Below are 14,515 nucleotides of genomic sequence, written 5' to 3'. Positions count from 1 at the left end.
CTGTGTGGCCGATTACCCTAATTAAATCGAATTAACGTCCGGCTCCCGCCTTTATTTTTTGAATTCTCCCCCGTACGGTGGGCGGAGTCGACCAACGCATGAAGTGCCTTTCAGCCAGCTCCATGCAGGCTTTGCTTTCGCTTTATTTTCTTTTTTAGGTTTCCATGAATCAATAGTTTCATTCGCAGATAATATAGCCGCAAAATAAGCCCGCAGAAATAAAAATACGCGCGGACTATTTGCTACTACGGAATACTACGTATTACTCCGCCGATGGCAGAGCGGCAAGCCGCCACGGGACTGGGTGAAAGGCACTCCACACGTTGGTCGACTCCGCCCATCGTACGGGGGAGAATAAAAAAAAAAAGGTGGGATCCGGACGTTAATTCGATTTAATTAGGGAAATTGGCCACGCAGGGCAATAAATACATGTTTCTAAGAAAGCTCGGAACGTGTAGATCAAGTTCCCGCGGCAAAAAGACAAGTTAAGATTCCTCTTCAGTGCACCTTTAAGGAGCCCAGATTTTAGGGTGCAAAAGGAACTGACCCAACTGGCAGTTGCAGCGTCACTTAAATTTAAGTGTTATTCTAGTAGTACATAAACCCCCATACTCGTCTCCCGAAGGCCTGCGTGCCGTGCCGGAGAGGGTAGGTAGGGGGGGGGCCGGTTGAAGCAATAAAGTTGTTCTGAATCTGAGCTGAAAATGTGTCTCTGTTCCTTCCACCTGTCCAGCGGCTGCACGGTCAGGACTGAGCTATGCGTCCCAGCGTCACTGCGTAGTCCTTTCTGGTCTGAAGTGTTTTTTGCATCAGATATTGGAGCAGCCATTCCCTACGCCAAATGAATCGTCGCGGAAGAGAGGCGCCGTTCGTTCATTCTCGCCACATTATTCGAGCTGGATCTGCCCTATTGCGCTGTTTGCTTTATTTTTCGGTGAGCAGGACACCACTCTTCGCACACTAGATGCCCCACAGCGGGTTAGCAAAATATCCAACGCTAACGACGCCATCGCTTTATTTAATGTACAGTATATACTGTCACGGCACAGAAGCAAAAAGGGCTGCGCGACAGTGCTTGAGGAAAACCAAAAGCAAAGTGCTTGAGAGGAGACACTTTGGGTGGACACTTACTCGTCTCAACGGCAAAAACGTTTCTAGTTGCTCTCATTGCTATGGGTTCCAAATAAAACGAAAATACACTTGAAAATGAGGATACTTGATAAGATTGGCATAACGTTTTCTTCGAGCACCTATCTTGAAAGCAAGTTACAATGCGATGAACATCACCAGCAATGTCTGTCGATATTTCTCCGGCACTGCCTTTCTTATCAGCCAGAAACGCGGTCGTGGGTGAAACAGCGAGCTGAAAGAATGGGAGTAGAAAGATAACGATTCTAAGAACAGCCGTGAGAATCTGAAAGATATACTACGAGTGTAAGAACACTCAGAGCCGGAACACACGTTTTCCGTCAACTTCTTTACAGTTTTTTCCCATATGAGGTCTACGTAGCTGGTGAGCCCTCTCCACATCACCTCAAGCTGAGTAACCTTCTTTCCAACGTCTCTCCTCATTCAACGTTATCTCAATTTATTGGGAAACGCTCCCTGATCCAAGCGCCTCCTCAGAGACGAAATCCGCGGTGTCGTCTGTAGCGTGGTTAATTCTGTCGTCTGCGTGCAAGAGTGGCACATCGCACGACTCTCCTGAGGAGGCTGACAACCTGCCAGCGGGAATGTGCCCCCGAGCTTTGCGCAAGGATAACCTTGCTCCCTCGCTACCGTCATTCAAGCTCGAAGCTTGGTCTCGCAGTAGAGCTCGAAGCTTGGTCTCACGGAGAAGCATTATGCTAGGCCTCGTTTTGGGGAGAGGATGAGTTTCACTCACATTTCCCGCGGAAAACACCCGAGGTTGTACTACGCACAAGACGCTCCCGCGACTCCATCCGTGGCGGCATCGATATACTACACGGGAAGAGATAGCGCCACTCCTGGAGCGCTTCCAGCAGCGCTTGCGCCACACTTCGCTCGATCCCGCCCGCGTCACGTGTGGGGCAATCTCAGCCGCGACTTGTTATCCGCAGCTATACACACATGTTAATAAGGGGGCCCCGAGTAGCGCATTCGAAACACTTGCTTTGTTTTTTTTTTTTTGTTTTTAGAACGCCGGCTTGTTGGTGCTCAAAAGTCGAGGCACTATCGCGTTGGCTGCCGGATTCCGCGCGACTCACCTCTCATTTGACGAACAAGCTCGAGCGGCTTGCTCGCCCGAAAAACAAAAAAAATAGTTGATTAACAACGCGTTCGGTGAACACGCAATGTAAGTTAACTGAGGGTGCCCCTCAATGCTACGTCGACATCACAGTGCAGCGTATTTTTGTCATCGTTGTTCCTGGCAACAGCGGAAATAATCAAATTCTCCCAATAACACGGTTTGATAAAACTGTGTTAAACATAGCTTACCGAGTTGACGGTCGAGTAATATGAATATACGGGCGCTGATGAAAAGCTGTGAAAAAGGCTCTGTGCAGTTTCAACCGACAACTGTGCAAACTGGGACTTCTGCAGTGAAGGGTATTTTGAAACACGCCATGGACACCGTGATGAGAGAAACCACACGCATTGGTTCCTGTCGATGAGTAGCGTAATAACCAGTGAATACGACTCTGAAGAACACACACCTTCACGACGCATGCAGTGGGGATAGAGAATTCCTTTCCTACAGCGAGCATACAACGACCACGCGCACCTACCATTTGTAGTAGATGTCGGCTTTTTGAGGCGACGCAGCAGAAGGTATACTGACTTGGACTACCTAACCCGGAACGACGGAGCAACGACAAATTGCAGCTACCGAAAGAACACGACGTAAGAAGAGAAACACCGGCAGTGAGAGCTGAGAAGCGCCTCGCCTTGTTGGTTAGTGCTCTCGTGGCAGCAAAAACCGGTGGATTTCGGTTTGGTTTAGGTTTATTGGGGTTTAACGTCCCAAAGCAACTCAAGCTACGAGGGACGCCGTAGCGAAGGGCTCCGGAAATGTCGGCCATCTGGGGTTATTTAACGTGCAACGACATCACACAGCACACAGGCCTCTAGAAAATCCTCTTCATCGAAATTCGACCGCCGTGGTCGGGATCGAACCCGCGTCTTTCGGGTCAGCAGCCGAGCGCCGTAACCACTGAGCAACCGCGCCGGGGCCCGGTAGATTTCGCCAGCGCATCATATTTAGGGTAAGGTTGTACAATACTGTAAAAGTGCGAGGCTTTACGAGTGCGCTCTTTTCACGAGCTTCCGCGGCAATTGCCGCGTAGGTTTGGAAGCCGTCGCCTCTCGCTCGTAGATTCCTCTGCATCATCGCTGAATGATCTGACCGCCACCTCGTCCGAAAGCAGCGAGAACAACCTCTCGCCATCTGAGTGACGTAGCCAGCCCCCGAGAACAATTACACAGGCGGGACGTACTTCGGTGCTGTTTGTAGCTGTTTCTAGCTGTTTGCAGCCCGCCGCGCCGCCCAGCGATGGTAACTCGCAAAGCCAAGCTCACGCCGAATTAACGAGCAGCGACGCTTTAGCGCACGAAGACCGTCCTTTCACGACGAGGGTTGGCGCAGAATTTCGATAAAAGCCCCGAGGCCATTTCGCGCATGTCGACAGAGCCCGCGAGCGTGTCGCGGTCGTCGGCGCTGTCCGGAGGCACTGGAGAGCACGTGCGCGTCTCCGATGGCGCGGTGGGGGGCTTTCGCAAGCCGGTTGCGCATCGACGAGCTGCGCACGGCTTCGTGGTCGCCCCATTGAGCAGTGTCAACCCTGCCAAGCGGAGGATAATCTCTGCCGCCCTCTCCCTCCTCCTCGCTGTGACGCAACCTCCTCGGCGCTGGCCGATCTGTGCCGGATGCGATAGCGCGGCGGGCAGAAAAACAAGAGACCGCGAGTATCGCTCCAGTGCCCGCTCTGGCTGAGGCGAGCGCGACGTGTTCACGCCATGGACAAGCTTCTTTGCTGGGCAGAGACGTCCCAGGTTTTGTCGCGTGCGGCATTCGATTCACATACATCACCGCAAGGAGCCTCTCTCTGTGCGTAAGGAAGGTGCTCAGTTGTCCTCCAATGGCGCAGGGTTTCGTCATCACGGCCATCAAAATGGAGAACGCTCGGTTCGTTCCGTCGTATACACAACCATGTTGTCCACGCCGGCAGTCGCAGCCCACGAGGAAGGACGGTCGGTAAACCGCAAACATGGTCCTTCGTTTAAGGTTTATTAGGGTTTAACGTCCAAAAGCGACTCAGGCTATGAGGGACGCCGTAGTGGAGGGCTCCGGAAATACCGACCACCTGGGGCTCTTTAGCGCGTACCGACATCGCACAGTGCACGGGCCTCAAGAATTTAACCTCCATGACCGAAAGTCCCGTCAGACGATGCGAGGGAAGTATTCCAAGTAACAGCTCAGCTGCCCGCGTTTCGGCTCGCCGATGCAACCGCCCCGAGTTTCATCTCTTGTTGCGTCACAGTTCTCCATTATCGGCTCCGATATCGGCGACGTTCGCGAAGTTTCTTGCGGAAAGCGCGGTACGCTCCGACTACGACGTCACAGCGCCGTGTATGACGTCGCTTGCGGCCACGCGAGCAGATCGGCGTGGCCACCGGAGGGCGCGCTCTGTCGCGCACCTCCAACCGATAGGGCTCAAAAGCAGAGGGGTGACATGAGGTTGGAAGTGTAGGACCGAAAACGTACTTGAGATCGCGAATTATGGGACCACTTTAAAACACAGCTAAATAAAAACAAAGAAAAAAAAAGCCGAGCAAGGTGGCAAACTGCCCCCACCCCGTTACAAAGGGGACGCTCCTATCTTCCGTCCAGCAATTTTCCGTCACTAACAGAAACAGAGACCGGAACAGGGTGACCTTGTCAGTCACGGGGACAGGGGAATAGCTAAGCGCCAGTGCGCATGCGCCGACTGTGTACGAACGCCCCTTGGGTTCGTTTTCTGCGCATGCGGATGGTCCCCGCTATTCCTCTAACCGATATGGTCACTTTATTCTAGAACTCCCTATATTGAGAATTCTCCAAGTAACTCCGAGCCAGCGCTGGATGACATTTTCTGTAGTCATAGAAGGCACGCAGTCGTGAGAGGAGATACGGAAAGCAGCACTGGGCGAGCGCTACGCGTAAGACGAGAATCTGCTGCGTCACAGGCCAGCCTAATTGCCAGAGATAGCTCGGCTCTCGAGAATGAAACGCGAGAGGAGGAGGCAGCGATAGCGGCGCGGCGCACAAACTGCGCCGCTATTCGAGGTTATCAGCGCGGCCTGCCGCCTCGCTTTTTGCCCGATTGGCGTCCGGATTTCTTTTCGCTTTGTCCTTTCTGGGTGGAAGTATGCTGCCCACCGATAGGGAAGGGACAGATCGGAAGAAGAGCCAAGCCAAACAGAACGAGCTTCGAGTGGCACGGCTTGAACTCGCCGACGTATCGCTGGCCGCGCTCGGGGCTTGAGATTCGCGAGCTTCTTCCCTTGGATAGCTTCGCTTCTTCGCGCCTCCGAATGCGCACATGTTTTGAGTGCAGTCGCCGCGGTGGTTCAGTGGTTATGGCGTTCGGCTGATGACCCGAAAGAAGCAAGTTCGATTCCGGCCGTGGCGGTCGCATTTCGATGGAGGCGAAATGGAGGCATATCTCGGCGGACACCTGAACCGCGCCGTAAGGGAAGGGAGGCAAGTAGGAGTGAAAGAAGAAAGAGAAAGAGGAAGCGTAGTGGAGGTCTCCGGAATAACTTGGACCACCTGGAGATCTTTAACGTGCGCTGACATCGCACAGCACACGGCGCCTCTTGCGTTTCGCCTCCATCGAAACGTAACGACTTTTCCTTCCGTTTTATGTTGCCGCAGCGGTGGTTCAGTGGTTATAGCGTTCGGCTGATGACCCGAAAGAAGCGGGTTCGATTCCGGCCGTGTCGGTCGCATTTCGATGGAGGCGAAATGTTTGAGGCCCGTTGACTGTGCGATGTCAGTGCACGTTAAAGATCCTCATATGGTCGAAATTACCCGAAGCCGTTCACTACGACCTCACTAATAGCTTGAGTCGCTTTGGGACGTTAAACCCCCATAAAACGAAACCAAACCACCTGTACTGCCTCGTGAAAATAAAGGCTATTTCAAGTTGCAAAACTTTTCCGGCGCCACAAGCAGCAGTCTGCGCTTCGTATATATGCAGCCAGTATAAGAATAAAACTCCACGCCAAGAATAAGCATCTCACTCCTGTCGTCCCGCTCTGCCGAGACAATGCATTGGAGCAACAGCACACTATACGCGAGCTCGCAGTGACTCACTCACGGCAAGAGGCTTCCCTTATGCGCTCAGCAGTGACGCACAGGAACACAACATATTCGTCTGATTCAGGATTACCGGAGTGAGTTCTTTAGAAGCACCCAATACTTTTAAATGTTTGAGATGCTCAATATTTAGCCGCGTTGCATATAATATAACGTTCCAGTACCTTCAGATCGCATCAATCTCGACACGTTCACGCGGACGGGCCTCTTGTTCGGCTATGCCGAAGTCGATCAGACGGAAGAGCACTAATAAACGCCAGGACTGCGCGGAGGTAACGTATGGTTTTGTGCACTTAATTGCGAAATGGCGCACTCCCACTATGGAACGAGACCGCTCATCCTGTTGAATGCATGCACTGTTTCTTACGAGGGCGGCTTTCCGTAACATGCAGTTTAAAGGCAGTGAAAAGGACAATAAAAAGGCGCGTTCACTGACGATTCCAACAAAAGCAGGGTCGTGCGCCGCTGTCCGTTCGCGTTCTAAGCGAAGTCGGAAGCGAAGACTGGCAAGGAAGGTTCGCGCGAGGCCTTCGCCCAGGGCTGCCTCTCCGGTTTCAGTCTCTGCCGGCGGTTCGTTGGCGCTCATCTGTGGCTCGCAGTGCGCGCCCCCGCTGGTGGTGGACTCGTCTGCCACGAACGAAAGCCGAGACGGCGCTGGTGGAGAAAGGGACGCTCTTGTTTCGCTCCACGGGGAGTGGCTGGTCACGTGGGGGGCCACGCGGATTGCAGTAATGTCGGCAATGCTTCCCGCGTGTCTGTGACGGGGTGGCTGTGAGGCGACGCGCCACAGAAGAAATTTAACAAAACTTCTGTTTGGGCTAGATGGTGCATAGCTTATTTTGAAACGAACTCAAGCTCACAACAACACGCACACAATAGAGGAAAGACACAGGACAGGCGCTAACTTCATCTGAATTTATTCGCAGGTAAGAGAGCAGATTATATACATAAATGGAGACATGCGCAGTAAAGAAACACATCGTCAGTTCACAATGCGTGCTCGTGTGCGTGCTCTCTTGTGTGCGTGTTGTTGTGCGCTTGAGTTCGTTTCAAAATAAGACCACAGAAGAAATGTTGGGCTCATATGAAGAAACTTGAGCGTTACCGCGCATGCGTGGAAATTGTAATGCTCTCTTGTCATCATACCTTGAGCACTGATCTCAGTAATAACAAAAGTTCTAGCGTAAAGAAGTTACTTCCGGAGTTCCTCAAGAGAGCATACTACAAAGTGCTCACTTCAACTGTGTTATCGTTCTGCGCTGCGCTTATGTATATATCAGATAAAGTCATCAGAAATTGAAAAACATAATAGGATGTAATTCCCGATGTTTCGGCTGGAGGGCCAGCCTTTTTCGAGTTTTTAAATCCTGTTATTTTTTTTTAATTTCTGGTGATCTTATCTGACATTGATCAATCAGCTGCCAATAAACCTCTTTTGATATATATAATAGGACGCAGGGGACAAAACACGAAGATCCAAGCGGTACGGCATGTCCTGTACATGACAGCTGCGGCAAACCTCTCACGTAACAACCTTTTGACGTGCAGATTTGTTGGTTTGACTGTGACGTGGGTTTGTTACATGCGAGGTTCGTCACCGCTATCAAGTAAGGACATGCATGTCGTATCTCTGCGTAAATGTAGGCCACCAACGCCGCGGCGGCCAGCTCTCAGTGTTCTCGCTTGGATGAACATCTCGACAGACAGAAGGGCTCTTGTCCTAGTGTTGTGGGGAGCGAGTTGTTCCTTCTTCGGGCTGAAGGGAGGTAGTTGGAGAAATGGTGCGGGGTCGCTAGGGCTGAAGTAGTGATTTCCCACAAGAAGGGGAAAAAAAAACAAATTTTATTGCGAAAGCAATACTACGCTAGGTTTTGAGCCGTCAGCGTGGTCCCGGCGGTAACCACGTTTGAACGTTAGACGACCCCCGTAGTGACGTCACACCGTAGTGACGTCATCTGCTGCGCGCCGCAGCCGCGAGGAGGCGCTCGCTGTGGTGACGTCACACCAAACGGAGAGAAAACTGGAGACCAGCTCGGCTTGTCGCCGCAGTCCCAGGGTAGCCACGCCGCTGCTGCTCTCTCTCTCTCTCCTTCCCTTCCTCTCTCTGAGAGAAGATTACGTGTGGATGTGTATACATATATAAGTTGTTTCAACCAAGGCCTCGTTTGCTTTCGCAACCGATACCGGGCCTAACCAAGCTAAGCCTCTGCCAATTTTTTCTATTGGAGTTTCCTGCACAGTATCACCACACTGCGAGCTGTAAAATTGGGTCTATCAGGAACCGTCCACATAGTGGCAAGGTCTTTGTAGCAACCAAGCACTCACGTCAGTCACATGTCAGCTACTCCGAATATAACCACATCGTCTCCGCCGTGTGAAAGCGGTAATGTGCATTCGAAGCTGCGCAACAGGCCTGCGGGAGTGCGCGTGCAAAAACTTGTGTACGTGCATTCGAACATGAACGTGGGAAAAAGTGCGAAAGCAAGCATTTCTCTACCTGGCAGTAGCGCGAGTCAGAATGATAATGTTTCGCGTCGATTATATTGTATGCAATATGCCACAATCTTTTCCTGATAAGGTTTTGCAGGATCGTTGTTTCTGTGCAAAAATATGATTCTTTACACATCTGTGATTACAAAATAAATGTTCTAAACGAAACTGCGTTCTCGCTTTCTTTTTTTTCAGTTTCGTAAATTGGTAAGTTGGTTTTTGAGGAAAGGAAATGGCGCAGTATCTGTCTCACATATCTCGGCGGACACCTGAAACGCGCCGTAAGGGAAGGGAGGAAGGTAGGAGTGAAAGAAGAAAGAGAGAAAGAGGTGCCGTAGTGGAGGTCTCCGGTATAATTTTGACCATCTGGGGATCTTTAACGTGCACTGACATCGCACAGCACACGAGCGCCTCTTGCGTTTCTCCTCCATCGAAACGCGGCCGCCGCGGTCGGGTTCGAACCCGGGCACTCCGGCTCGGTAGACGAGCGCCTTACCACTGAGCCACCGCGGCGGGTAAATTTCAGTTTCGTGTTTTTCTGGAGAAAAGGAAACAGGAAAAGAAGTTGTTTTCATGCCAGCTTTCAGAATTTCTTGAAATTTCGCATCGCTAATTAATTCCGGCCATCTATTAATGTAACATACGCCGAAATATTGGCACGCGGGCACCGCCTGTATGGAAAATTCTGCCGTCGCTGGGCGAAGCAGCGAGGCACTAGCGATGGAGGAGTTCATTCCCTTTTTTTTTTTCGCATCGCCACGCAGTCTCCGAGGCGCAAACGAGGCGACGCGCAGGGAGACGTATGCGTCACGGCAGCCGCCGAGGCCGCCCACAAGGCGACGAAGACGACACGTTGCCGGATGCGCAGCTCTCGAGTGGAGGGGCCCTCGACACGATAACGCGGCTGCTACTGGAGTGGCGATGCAGCGCTGTACAGCTAGCTGGCCGGCGTGTTTGCACTGGTGGCAACGGGTCACGCAGGCGACCCCGTCGTCAAAAGGATAGCGCATTTGCAGACCCGTGTGTGGTTTGGTTTGGTTTATGGGGTTTTCCGTCTCAAAGCGGCTCAGGCTATGAGAGACGCCGTAGTGGAGGGCTCCGGAAATTTCGACCACACCTGGGCCTCTTTACTGTGCACTGACATCGCAGAGTACATTAGCTTGTTTTATGGGGTTTTCCGTCCCAAAGTGACTCAGGCTATGAGAGACGCCATGGTGAAGGGCTCCGGAAATTTCGACCACCTGGGGTTCTTTAACGTGCACTGACATCGCACAGTACATTAGCCTCTAGCATTTCGCCTCCATAGAAATTCGACCGCCGCGGCCGGGATCGAACCCGCGTCTTTCGGGTCAGCAGCCGAGCACCGTAACCACTGAGTCACAGACCCGTGTGTGATGCATGCGGATGAATGGTCACAATAGAGGACATCTTACGTTCGCCAAAAAAGAAAAAATATCCACGTGGCTTTGCGACGAACACATACCAAAGTTTGCTCTCGCGGGAAACGGTATACTCGTTCCCATTTCGCGTGTGTGATGCATACAGATAAATGGTCACAATAGAGAACACCTTACTTTCGCCAAAAAAAAAAAAAAACCAAGTAAAAATATTATCCACATGGCTTTGCGACGAACACAACCCAAAGTTTGCGCTCAGGGGAAACTCCACTCGTTGTCATTTCGCGTGTTACATTCTTAAAAGAAGAAAACCTTCTGAACACACGGTGATAATCAAAACCATGCTTTAGCTAGTTCCTTAAGACAAAAAAAATATAATTTACCCTTTGCTTGGCTCACAACAGCATTCGCCACTTATACTTCATAAAATCATACACAACAGCAGCAGGCAGAGAACATTAAACTACCCGCGGAAAAGATCACGAACACATGTGCCTGACCACTGCGGGGCTCCCGGATACTGTATAGGTGCGTACTGTTCCGACACAAAGAAAATAATTTTTATTCGTTGAGAAATAAACTGCCGAGCAACTCCCGGCGGCAGCATGCACGGCCAGTACAGCGATCAAAAATTTTCTTGGGCCTCCTGCTTCAGGGCTAAACAATCAGCTATTCTAGCTGAATCCAGACAGGCACGCCGGAAGGACAGCATGGGGACTGGAGGGCGATAAGACATTTCCAACTGGCAGTGTTGGAAGAGAAGTTGGCATAAGCGACAGGAAGGGCCGAAGCGCGCCCGAAAAGAGGAACAGTCGGGCTGGAGAGACGAGTGTTTGGTTTCTTGGTTTGGTTTATGGGGGTTTAACGTCTCAAAGCGACTCAGGCTATGAGGGTCGCCGTAGTGGAGGGCTCCGGAAATTTCGACCGCCTGGGGTTCTTTAAAGTGCACTGACATCGCACAGTACACGGGCCTCTAGAATTTCTCCTCCAAAGAAATTCAACCGCCGCGGCCGGGATCGAACCCGCGTCTTTCGGGTCAGCAGCCGAGCACCATAACCACTGAGCCACCGCGGCGGCTAAAAGGCCGGTTGAAGACGGCGAAGCTGACGGTACTGTGGCGTTGCGGAAGTTCATAGTAAAGTTCGCGTATGCCTCGATAATGCAGCGAAGTGTGCTTGAAGCTATCCAACTTCACGTTCGATAGCACAAACTTACTTCTGCACTTGTGGTCGTGCGCGCTATTTTGGCGCTCCGAGCTAGTGCGTAGCTCTGTGTTCCCAACATTCGTCTCCAAATTCACTTCGGTTACTTTACCTTGAGACAAGGTAGCACCAACGCACTGCGCTAATATGACAAGCGCCAGTGTTTATTCCCGATAATACGGTCCGAGTAATGTTCAACAGCCTAGCAAGGGAACAGCAGTTCGCAATTGGTAGCGAGGTGCTGGAAGTAGTGAGAGAATATGCATACTTAGGGCAGGTAGTGACCGCAGATCCGGATCATGAGAAGGGAATAACTAGAAGAATAAGAATGGGGTGGAGCGCATATGGCAGGTTCTCTCAGATCATGAATGGTAGCTTACCAATATCCCTGAAGAGAAAAGTATACAACAGCTGTATCCTACCGGTGCTCACCTATGGGGCAGAAACGTGGAGGCTAACAAAGAGGGTTCAGCTTAAGTTAAGGACAATGCAGCGAGCTATGGAAAGGAAAATGATAGATGTAACGTTAAGAGATCGGAAGAGGGCGGAGTGGGTGAGGGAACAAACGCGGGTTCATGACATCTTAGTTGAAATAAAGAGGAAGAAATGGGCTTGGGCAGGGCATGTAATGCGAAGGCAAGATAACCGCTGGGTTTTAAGGGTAACGGAGTGGATTCCAAGTGAAAGCAAACGTAGCAGGGGACGGCAGAAAGGTGGGCGGATGAGATTAAGAAGTTTGCGGGGATACAGTGGCGGCAACTGACAAAGTACAGGGTTAATTGGAGAGACATGGGAGAGGCCTCTGCCCTGCAGTGGGTGTAGTCAGGCTGATGATGATGATGAATACGGTCCGGGCTTTATGGTAATAATGACCCAAACAACAAATTGCGCACACCCCACTAGGGGCATGGGTTCATTAAAGACTTCTTCATCTTCCCCAATGATGGTGCGAGTGAAGCCGAGACTCAGGGCTCTGACCTGAGGCTCCGAGGGCTTGGCCAACTGGCCTTTCAGCTGTGCATGCGACAGCAGTTCGGAAGCCTGTAGCGGTTTGAGCCATCGTTCATAAACGGTGGTTTGAGCGGCCAGGTGAGACGCACGGGCTAGATTCTTCTGGGGCTCGCGTACCACAAGCCCAGCCAGCGCGTCGCTCCACCCATGGCAACAGCGCTTCCCCAGAGAGAGGGTGCAGGTTGAGAAAGCGCGGGCGAAAACGGCAAAGCGAAATAAACGAGAAAGAAAGAGGCGATAAGAGAGTGGGGGGAAGGCAAAAGAAAAATAAGAAACGCGCGCTGCGAGGCCTTGAGAAACGCGGAAATACGAAACGACCACTCTTCGATGCCGCCGACTCGGCGGAGGAGAAACGGGACGCGCGCACAAAGCGCGAAGGCGGCTGGGACGCGCGAACGGGCCTTCGCGACCGCCTTTTCTGCTCGTTTTACTCCCCCCTCCTCTGTTTACCTTCGTTCTTCAGTTACTTGTTATTATTCCTCGAATGGCGACCCTCAACTGCAGGGGCTCTCCGAAGGCTCCTTAGTGCTCGTGTTTAAAGTGGTTGCTGTATTTCCTACTGGCAATTTTTTATTTTCTTCACCTTCTTAAAGGCAAAGTTTTGCCCCTCGTGCTGTATTTACTGCTTCTTTATTTCTGACCTAGCATCACCACAGCCTCCCCGGTGGCTCTCAGAAGCACGGCCGTGGCTTGCACGTGACACAACACATAGCAAAACACAAAAACGACGCCGTGAATCGTTCTTCCCCTTCTGTAGGCGTATGCTCTTTTTCTTTTTTCACTTGTTTTATTGCTCCCGTCCACGCGATTTCGCCCCCTCCGTGTTTTGCACTGCCTTTGCGGCCCGTATTTTCGCTTTTCATTTTTTTTTTCTCCCTTTCCACAGCGTAACTTCATGCGCCGACGAAAAGCCGCAGAGGAGAGGGCGAATAATGACGCGAGAGAAGACCAGAGCTGGCGAAGGGAACCGGAAGGAGAAGAAAAAAAAAGCTGCAGAAAGCAACAAGGGCGATTACAAGCGACGGGGGAGCAGTGCGTCGCCGGCGCTCTGCGCAGCAGTGGGTCAGCCAGCAACAGCGGAGACAGCGAGGCGCTGTTGGCTGTTCCCCTCCGTCCTCCTCTAAAAGCGCCCTCTCTCAGTCCGTAGCATCTTTTTTTCTTCTCTCTTTCTGCGAAGAACGGAGGGGGTTTAATACCGAGGTGAGCGAGGAGGTTTTCACGAGTTAGGCTTAACATGACGGGAGACCGTTGCAAGTGGTTGGTGTGTGTCGGAACGTTGGTGGGGGGAAGCGGCCTGATTGTAGCTTGCATGCACCGGGCAGGGTTGTGTGGGACAGGGAGGGGGCAAGCATGCCAGCAGGACCAGCTAAAGCGCTGGGCGCAATGCGACACCCCCCCCCCCCCAATCCTGCCCTCCCCCACCGCCACGAGGGGCTGTGGAGAACACCTGCAGTCGTTAGGGGCCGGGGATATTCCCGCTCGCCTGGGAACTGAGGGGCATCCCTCCTGCCCCCACTGCCTCCCGCCTCTTCGAATGGCCCGAACTGCGGAAGGTTTCTGGGCTCGCAGAGGCGTACAGAGAAGACGGGGACGGAGGGTGCGGTGTTCTCGGCTCTGTGCATCGGAGAAGGTGGGGTAATGCGAACACGCATCGCCGGCAGCGGGGGCATGCCTGCGGGCAAGCGGTGGGGAGCTGAAAAGTACCCATGAAAAAAAAGAGAAAAAAAAAGAAAGGCCAAGAGAGGGGGGCACGTCTCGAAATTATGATGCCCCTGGCTCCCCACTGATGCTATCTCCGACCGCGTTTCTTTTTCTTTTCGCTTGCCGCGCGCTCTTTTCCATGCTGGCTTGAATCGGTGCCACTTGCTTCGCTATCCCTCGCCAGCAGCGATGCAAGGTGCCCACGGCGGAAGCGGGCAGGCCACGACGGGGCTCCTTTACCTGCTGCGCCTGCTCTTTCGCCTAGCTTCGCTTGATTCTCCTGGTTCCAGCTCTCGTGCTCGATCACCGTTTTGTTTTTACTCTGTTCTTTTTTTTTTGCCGCGTTGCTACGCTGGCCTCTGCTGTGTCCCGTTTGTTGCTTAGTTAGGGTT

At 52.1% G+C, this 14,515-nt stretch overlaps 1 protein-coding gene across 1 annotated transcript in view; it reads right to left on the bottom strand.

Moving 5' to 3' along the window:
• The window catches only part of LOC149331052 (isobutyryl-CoA dehydrogenase, mitochondrial-like), a 419,086-nt gene that overhangs the window by 300,090 nt on the left and 104,481 nt on the right, over positions 1-14,515 (bottom strand). The window lies entirely within an intron of this gene.

Source organism: Amblyomma mixtum, chromosome 9 (genome assembly GCF_055824585.1).
Source record: "Amblyomma mixtum isolate Tamu chromosome 9, ASM5582458v1, whole genome shotgun sequence".
Taxonomy (NCBI): Eukaryota; Metazoa; Arthropoda; class Arachnida; order Ixodida; family Ixodidae; genus Amblyomma; species Amblyomma mixtum.
Note: the sequence above shows the minus strand (reverse complement) of the source record. Positions and strands in the feature narration are given on the sequence as shown.